This window comes from Schistocerca americana, chromosome 7, assembly GCF_021461395.2.
Source record: "Schistocerca americana isolate TAMUIC-IGC-003095 chromosome 7, iqSchAmer2.1, whole genome shotgun sequence".
Classification (NCBI taxonomy): Eukaryota; Metazoa; Arthropoda; class Insecta; order Orthoptera; family Acrididae; genus Schistocerca; species Schistocerca americana.
The window spans coordinates 367,481,483-367,489,498 of NC_060125.1; the positions used below are offsets into that span (position 1 = coordinate 367,481,483).

General features: G+C 42.8%; 1 non-coding gene across 1 annotated transcript; it reads right to left on the reverse strand.

Moving 5' to 3' along the window:
- Positions 1-4,003: 4,003 nt before the first annotated feature.
- Trnas-cga lies at positions 4,004-4,078 on the reverse strand. The gene has a single exon. It is a non-coding gene; the product is annotated as a tRNA-Ser (tRNA).
- Positions 4,079-8,016: the final 3,938 nt, after the last annotated feature.

Below are 8,016 nucleotides of genomic sequence, written 5' to 3' on the forward strand. Positions count from 1 at the left end.
AAAAAAAAAAAAAAAAAAAAGGTTCTAGGGGACTGATGACCACAGCAGTTAAGTCCCATAGTGCTCAGAGCCATTTGAATCATTTTTCTTAGTCAACTTGTGCCATTATTTCTACACTCCAGCAAACAGATGCAGAAAAGAATGAGATTTTCACTCTGCAGCGGAGTGTGCGCTGCTGCCAGGAAGTTTCAGATGCAGAAGAGTACTTAATTTGTATTAGATGGAGAATTCTTCTTTTTCAGAAATGTATTTCTTGTTATTGTCAGTCTGAGTTTTATATACTTTCTACTTCGGCCGTCAATCTGTTATTTTACTGCGCAAATAGCTTAACGTCCGACTGCACTTGTTTTGCTTTATTTTATGTTCATCTTATATCTTCTCTTTGATACACTGTCTATTCCATTCAGTTGCTCTTGCAAGTCCTTTGTCGTCTCCGACAGAATTACTAGGATTATTCGGAAACTAAGGTCCAATTGGGCGCGAATTGGAAACTACTGTGAAACTCCGATGGAGCTCAGCACAGATGTGTTAGGCAGTGTCTTTAGGGTGCCTGTCGATGACTTCACGTCGCTTTTTTCAGTTCAGAGCGCAAAGTGATCATGTAGAAATACCTCAAACAACAGTGTCTCGCCCCAAGTATGTGGATCTGGTGAGAGATTTAGCCTGAATCTATGCAGGCCACATAACGTAAATGTCATGCGTTTTTCTCTCCAAGACAATATTCAGCTGCATTGTGCAGGAGCAATGAAGACGCTTCTGCAGCATTTTCGATAGGAAGTGTTTGATCACCCACAATGCAGCCCTTAATTAGCTCCCTCCATTGGTCATATCTGCTCACATGAACTACTGGCGACGAACACAACATTTTGGCACAAACAACGAAAGGCAGACCAGCGTAGATAATTGGCGGAAAGCATAGGCGGCTGCTTTCTGTGACGAGGGTACTGGAAAGTCTGTACAACGCCACGAGATATATCTATGTCGAAGTGGTGAATATTTAGAGAGGTAGCTGTAAAGTGTGGCGAACTGTTGCGAATACAAAATTTTTGATTTTCACTGCAGTTCTCATTTCAAGACCGATCGGACCTTTCTTTCCGAACAGCCCTCGTATAATGTGATCAGCAAACCTCAAAGATTTTATTTTTCTCTCTAAACTTAAATTCCACTTCCAGATTTCTCCTTCGTTTTCTTGGCCAATGTGCAGAGTGAATAACATCGGGGATAGGCACATTCCTGTCTCACTCCATTTCTCTTTCATGTTCTTCAGCACTTATAACTGCGGTTGCAGATAAATTCTCGATTGCAGTATTTTTCCTCTGGCACCTTCAGATTTTCAAAGAGTGTATTCCAAGCAACAGTGGTAAAAGTTTTCTGTAAGTCTACAAATGCTATAAACATAGGTCTGCATTTCTTCAAATTATCCTCTAAGATAAATCGTAGGATGTTTATTGTCCTGTGGATTACTATATCTATCCGAAATTTGAAGTAACCTTCGCCGAGCTTTTCCTTTCTTCTATGTATGTACCAGCTGTACCGGTATGAAATGAGCGTTTTTGTGAAAATGAAACACTAATTTTGAATTGAAAAGTAAAAACCTTTTATTCAAAGCAGTGACCATTGCTTTCTATACATTTTGACCACCTTTCTGGCAATTTGGGGACACCACGCTAATAGAAATGTTTGTCTTTTGAAGCGCACCAATCAGACACCCAATTTTCAACTTCTTCGTAGGAATCGAAGTGTTCCTCAGCCAATGCGTGTCCCATTGATGAAAACAAATGGTAGTCGGAAGGCTGGTGGGGTAGCAGCTCCCAGCCAAGTGTTTTGATTGTATCTTGAACCAGTTTTGCTTTGTGTGCAGGTGCATTGTCGTGTAAAAAAACTACTTTGCTATGTCTTCTGGCCCATTCTGTTCTTTTTTCGATCAATGCATTGTTCAAATTTATCATTTGTTGTCTGTAGCGATTAGTATTCAAAGTTTCATTGGGTTTTAGAAGCTCATGATACACCACACCTTTCTGATCCCACCAAACACAGAGCATTGTCTTCTTGCCGATTCGATCTGGTTTTGCAGTCGATGTTGATGGTTGTCCCGGATTAACCCATAATTTTTCCCGTTTAGGATTCTTAAGATAAATCCATTTCTCATCGCCAGTAAGAATTCGATGCAAAATTGATTTTCTTTCATGTCTTTCATGCAAAATTTGACAAATGGTTTTTCGATTTTCCACCTGTCTTTCATTCAGTTCATGTGGCACTCATTTTCCAGACTTTTGGATCTTTCCCTTAGCTTTCAATCGGTCAGAAATTGTTTCAAAGTATCATCTTCATCCAATATTGCTTGCAATTCGGCGTCTTCGAACTGTTTTGGTGGTCTTCCACGTTCTTCATTTCTTACGTCAAAATCATTATTTCTGAACCGTTGAAACCATCTTTTGCATGTTGCTTCTGATAGAGCATGATCACCATCTGCCTCTACAAGCATTCGATGCAACTCTACAGCACTTTTTTTCAAATGAAAACAAAAAATTAATGCTTTCCGCAAATCATCACTTTCTGGTACAAAATTCGACATTGTTAACACGATGAAAACATATGATGTTGTTTGTTCCATGACTTGATGTATACTAAATATCTTTGACAGATGTCGTACCAACCAAACAAACAAAAATTAAGGCTCGTTGACAACAAATGTTCCCTATCGACACATTTGTATCTTAACGCTCATTTCATACCGGTACACCTGGTAATTCATATCAGTATTTTGCGTCCTTGATATTTCGGTAGTATTCACAACTGTCAGTATCTGACTTACTGGGAATATTACATTCTTCTCGAAGTAAGAGTTCATTTTTCCTGTTCCATATATCTTGCTCACCAGGTGGAATACTTTTATCATGGTTTGCCCTTCCAAGGGTCTCAACAGTTCTGAGCAAATGTCATTTACTCCAGGGGCTTCGTTTGGATACAGGTCAGTGCGTTGTCAATTCTACTCACAGTATGGTATCTTCCATCTCATCTTTATTTATTTCCACTTCCTACGATATTTCCTTCAAGTTCATTGGCAAGGACACTTGCAGAGGCATATAGATAGCCATTTTTCCTTCGTTCGATATACGGAAGTGGAAAGAAAATCCATAAAGTCTGGTACAATCGACCTCCCGTTCTGCGGTGTGGAGTGGTTTGCGAAGTGTACATGCATATGCACACCTAGAAATTTGTCACATAACCGGTTCGCCCGCGACAGCTTTGAAAGTCACTCTGGCAGGCGGTACAGGCAGACTACAGCAGTGGGACAGGTCCTCATAAACGTCGACTAAGCGGGTCTCGAGAGCTGAGTGCAGCCGGCAGGGCGCAGCGCCAGTCCTTACGAGCTCTTCAATCTGGGAGCTCAATACACAGAAGTAATTCGATTTGTATGCAAATGCGCCGGCGCGGCGTGGCGCCTCGCGCTGAGTGGGCGCGCTGTCTGTCGCAGCTAATGCTGACCAGCGCCCCCGAAACGCCTCGGCGCTCCTGGCGCGGTCGCCAGTGCCGCTGCCCTCATACGCGAACGAACGAGCACGACTTATCGCTCTGAAGCGGCACAGGTTCGTAGTTTTAGAAAACAAACTAGCGGTCAAGGTGTCCGAGAGGGCCCTGTACCCCTTTATTTCTGTACAAGGGCTGGTCAAAAAAGAATAATCGTAATTAATTTTTGACAACATACCTTATCAGAATGAGATTTTCACTCTGCAGCGGAGTGTGCGCTGATATGAAACTTCCTGGCAGATTAAAACTGACCGCAGCTCGTGGTCGTGCTGTAGCGTCGTCGCTTCCCGCGCCCGGGTTCCCAGGTTCGATTCCCGGCGGGGTCAGGGACATTCTCTGCCTCGTGATGACTGGGTGTTGTGTGCTGTCCTTAGGTTAGTTAGGTTTAAGTAGTTCTAAGTTCTAGGGGACTGATGACCATAAATGTTAAGTCCCATAGTGCTCCGAGCCATTTTGAACCAGATTAAAACTGTGCGCCGGACCGAGACTCGAACTCGGGACCTTTGCCTTTCGCGGGCAAGTGCTCTACCAACTGAGCTACCCAAGCACGACTTACCACCCGTCTTCACAGCTTCAATTCTGCCAGTACCTCGTGTCCTACTTTCCAAACTTCACAGAAGCTCTTCTGCGAACATTGCACTTGCCCGCGAAAGGCAAAGGTCCCGAGTTCGAGTCTCGGTCTGGTACACAGTTTTAATCTGCCAGGAAGTTTCAACATACCTTTATTCACCCTCATAATTTTTTTGGACTTTCTCCAGATAGTCTGCTTTGAATGCTATTCACTTGTACAACGTTTCCGCCAATCTGCAAAGACATGCTGGAAACCATTTTTGGAAAGCTCCTTTAGGATCTTCTCTGCAGCCTTCTCTACAATATGATGATGGAACTTTCACGAAGGTGTTTCTTCAGGTTATGGAGTAGAAAATGTCGCACGGGTCTATATTTGGACTGCATGGAAGATAACGCACTTCACACTGATTTTTGTAAGACATTCAGTAACAACATTTGCAGATACAGTATCTAGCTTGTTTCACTAGTATGTGGGCTTTTTGCCTTTTTTCGTCATCAGTTTTCTGACTGGTTTGATGCGGCCCGCCACGAATTCCTCTCCTGTGCCAACCACTTCATCTCAGAGTAGCACTTGCAACCTACATCCTCAATTATTTGCTGGATATATTCCACTCTCTATCTTCTTCTACAATTTTTGCTCTCCACATCTCCCTCTCGTACCATGAAAGTCGTTCCCTGATATCTTTACAGACGGCCTATCATTCTTTACCTTCTGCTTCATAGTGTTTGTCCACATGTTCCTTTCCTCTCCGATTCAGCGCAAAACCTCCTCATTCCTTACCTTATCAGTCCATCTGATATGGACTAGTAAAATTATGAGATGTGTATAACTTTCCCAGCAGCAGTAACCAGTTTTGCTCTTTTGGGTATTGTTGATGAAATAGATCTTCACACTGAGCTTTGCTATTTGCTCTAAGGATCAATATGATGTAGCCAAGTTTCATCAGCAGTGTTTACCTTTGAAAGGAACTCTGAATCTCCCTGTGACATTAGCTTCAATTGTACGCATGTTATGCATGTTCGGAAATCAGCAGTCTTGCAGTCCATGGCGCACAACCATATCTTACGTGTAAGTTTTCTATAACCAACTTCTGTATAGCAGCCAATGAAATTGTCAATATTTCACCAAGTGTTCGTAAGGTTATACGGCGATCCACTCTCATAATGACAGCATCGGGGTTGGTGTTTTCTTTCACAAGTATAGTAACTGAGCGATGGGTCCAACTTCCTTTTAAATTGATTGTCTAACCTTTACAGACAATTTAAACAACCCTCGAACTGTGCTGTAGGGAAGAAAATAATCTCCATAGGCCTCCTGTAATACTGCATTCACTTCAGCTGAAGATACGTTGAGACGAAAGCAGCACTTCAAAGCCGCATACTGTTCATCGCGAGTCACCTCCGTTGTTACGGTAGATGATACTGAATATATCTTGACTCGTCCGTCTCCAACATACGGGAATCATGAGTGCCCACAATGAAACTGCTACGGCGTATTGGTTACACATTAAGTTAAGGGAATATCATAAGATAAAAGTCTGGCGCGAAAATAATGACCGTAAAAAAAGTGATAATTCCTTACTGAACAGTTCTCGTACAACTGGGGAAGAAAAGGTTGTTTACTGACATCACTACTTTGTAGCTGACGAAATCATTGTTGTCACTTCTGTACAGTTTCTTTCAGTTTTAAATGGCTTCAGTTGCAAACCCATGGCTAATGTGAGAGGAAACAATTTCACTGTATATGCGCGAGTAGTGGTGTCACGTGTGTGTGTGTGTGTGTGTGTGTGTGTGTGTGTGTGTGCGTGCGTGTGTATATACATGAATTTGGACACAGCGCAAACAATGACAGTGATAATGGGTGCGTTTAGAGATCGCTATAAAGCAACCCTGCGTATTGGAAGAAAGACAAGCCGTGATAAGGATGTAAGAAAGCGGAAGAGGGAACGCGAGCCGCCATCGCTTAGTCAGGTGAGCTGTCTCCGATGAAATTCATTCACTAATGAGCAGTTGCACTTCAAATAACCCGGTCATTAATTCTTGATCCCATTAAAAAATACTGGAAAATTAAAGGGTGTAGACAGTTATATGTGGATGAATTAGCCGGCAGTAATATGGAGCAGCGAGTTGTAACCTGCAATGTTTTTTTGGCACAATTTCTAAATGCCCGCGTATTGCTCAAGAATGTTATTTTCTGAAGAATGCGTAATACAGTGCGGTTCACACAGAAGAAACGTCGTTTTCTGGTATCAGAATATCCCCCATTGTGTGCAGGGTGGCAACATTAAGAGAGTAATGGAAATTCCACTTTAAATGCAGAAGAGAAAGCTGACAGGTGGAAAGAGTACCTGAAGGTCTCTATGAGGAAGAAGACTTGTCTGATGATGTGGTAGAAGAAACAGGAGTTGATATAGAAGTGATAGGGGCTCCAGTATTAGAACCAAAATTTAAAAGAGCTTTCGAAGACTTAAGATCAAATGGCTCTAAAACGCGTACCTTAAGAACGACTTCTTCATCTTCGATACTGTGAAACAGATCTACTGCAAGCACGCTGTTTTCCATATTTCGGGAGGAGGTGGTATGGACAAAACAAGATAAAAAGTTTAGTAAACACGGGCTCTAAAAGGCATGAGTAGTTGTTCAGTAGAAGGAATATGTTTCAGAGTAGCGAGGATGAACGTGTGCTCATAGCTCTTAACGTATGCATTTCGAAGCCCATGTTTAGTAGACCTTTTTTGCTTGGAATGATCGTTCTTGTCATATCCCTGAATGCTGACCATTTCTCCTGGGACACCCTGTATGTAGCTTCGTAGATGTCTCTCAGTGTGCTGAGTTGGGTCCATTGCTGTTCAATTCACACGGACTGTGCGGATATGTTTGGAGCATCACGGACTATCAGAATGGCGATCATTGTTGCAGGACCCCATGACGCGACAGCGAGTAATATACTGACAGTGCTGCACCCAACAACGATTCTGGACAAGGGAGTGGCATAGCATTGTCGAGAAAGACGGATCCCTCATCTGTGTACTGCTCATATGGAAGCTACGAAGAGAATAAACATTGCCGCATCGTATATGTTTTACGAGACCAAACCTTAGTGAAATGATAAGAAATACCGTCGGGCACACAGCACGATCACCTCTGTTTCGTACAGCCAGTAATTTTAAGAGCTTTACATTTCGACGTGCTAAGGCCGGTGGCTAAACTGTATCTTCGACGTTAGGTTCGTTGTCTTTCAACAAAATAACGTGAGACCACCTGTTTCCCGTGCTGCCTTGATCTACCTTAGTTCAGAAGCTGCTCCATTGTTGCCCTAACCAGCACCCAGTGAAAACATATGGTTGTGGCTCACCGATATACTTGCACACCAATACTCGCCAGACTGCGATTTTTGAACTCTGTCATAGAAGTAAGGGAAGATGGAATGACATACCTACACTACTGGCCATTAAAATTGCTACACCAAGAAGAAATGCAGATGATAATGGGTATTCATTGGACAAATATACTAGAACATACATGTGATTACATTTTGGCCCAATTTGGGTGCACAGATCCTGAGAAATCAGTACCCAGAACAACCACCTCTGGCCATAATAACGGCGTTAATACGCCTGGGCATTGAGTCAAACAGAGCTTAGATGGCGTGTACAGGTACAGCTGCCCATGTAGCATCAGCATTATACCACAGTTCATTAAGAGTAGTGACTGGCGATTGCTCGGCCACCATCGAACAGACGTTTTCAATTGGTGAGAGATCTGGAGAATGTGCTGGCCAGGTCAGCAGTCGAACATTTTCTGTATCCAGAAAGGCCCGTACAGGACCTACAACATGCGGTCGTGCATTATCCTGCTGAAATGTAGGATTTCGCAGGAATCAAATGAAGGGTAGAGCCACGGGTCGTAACATAT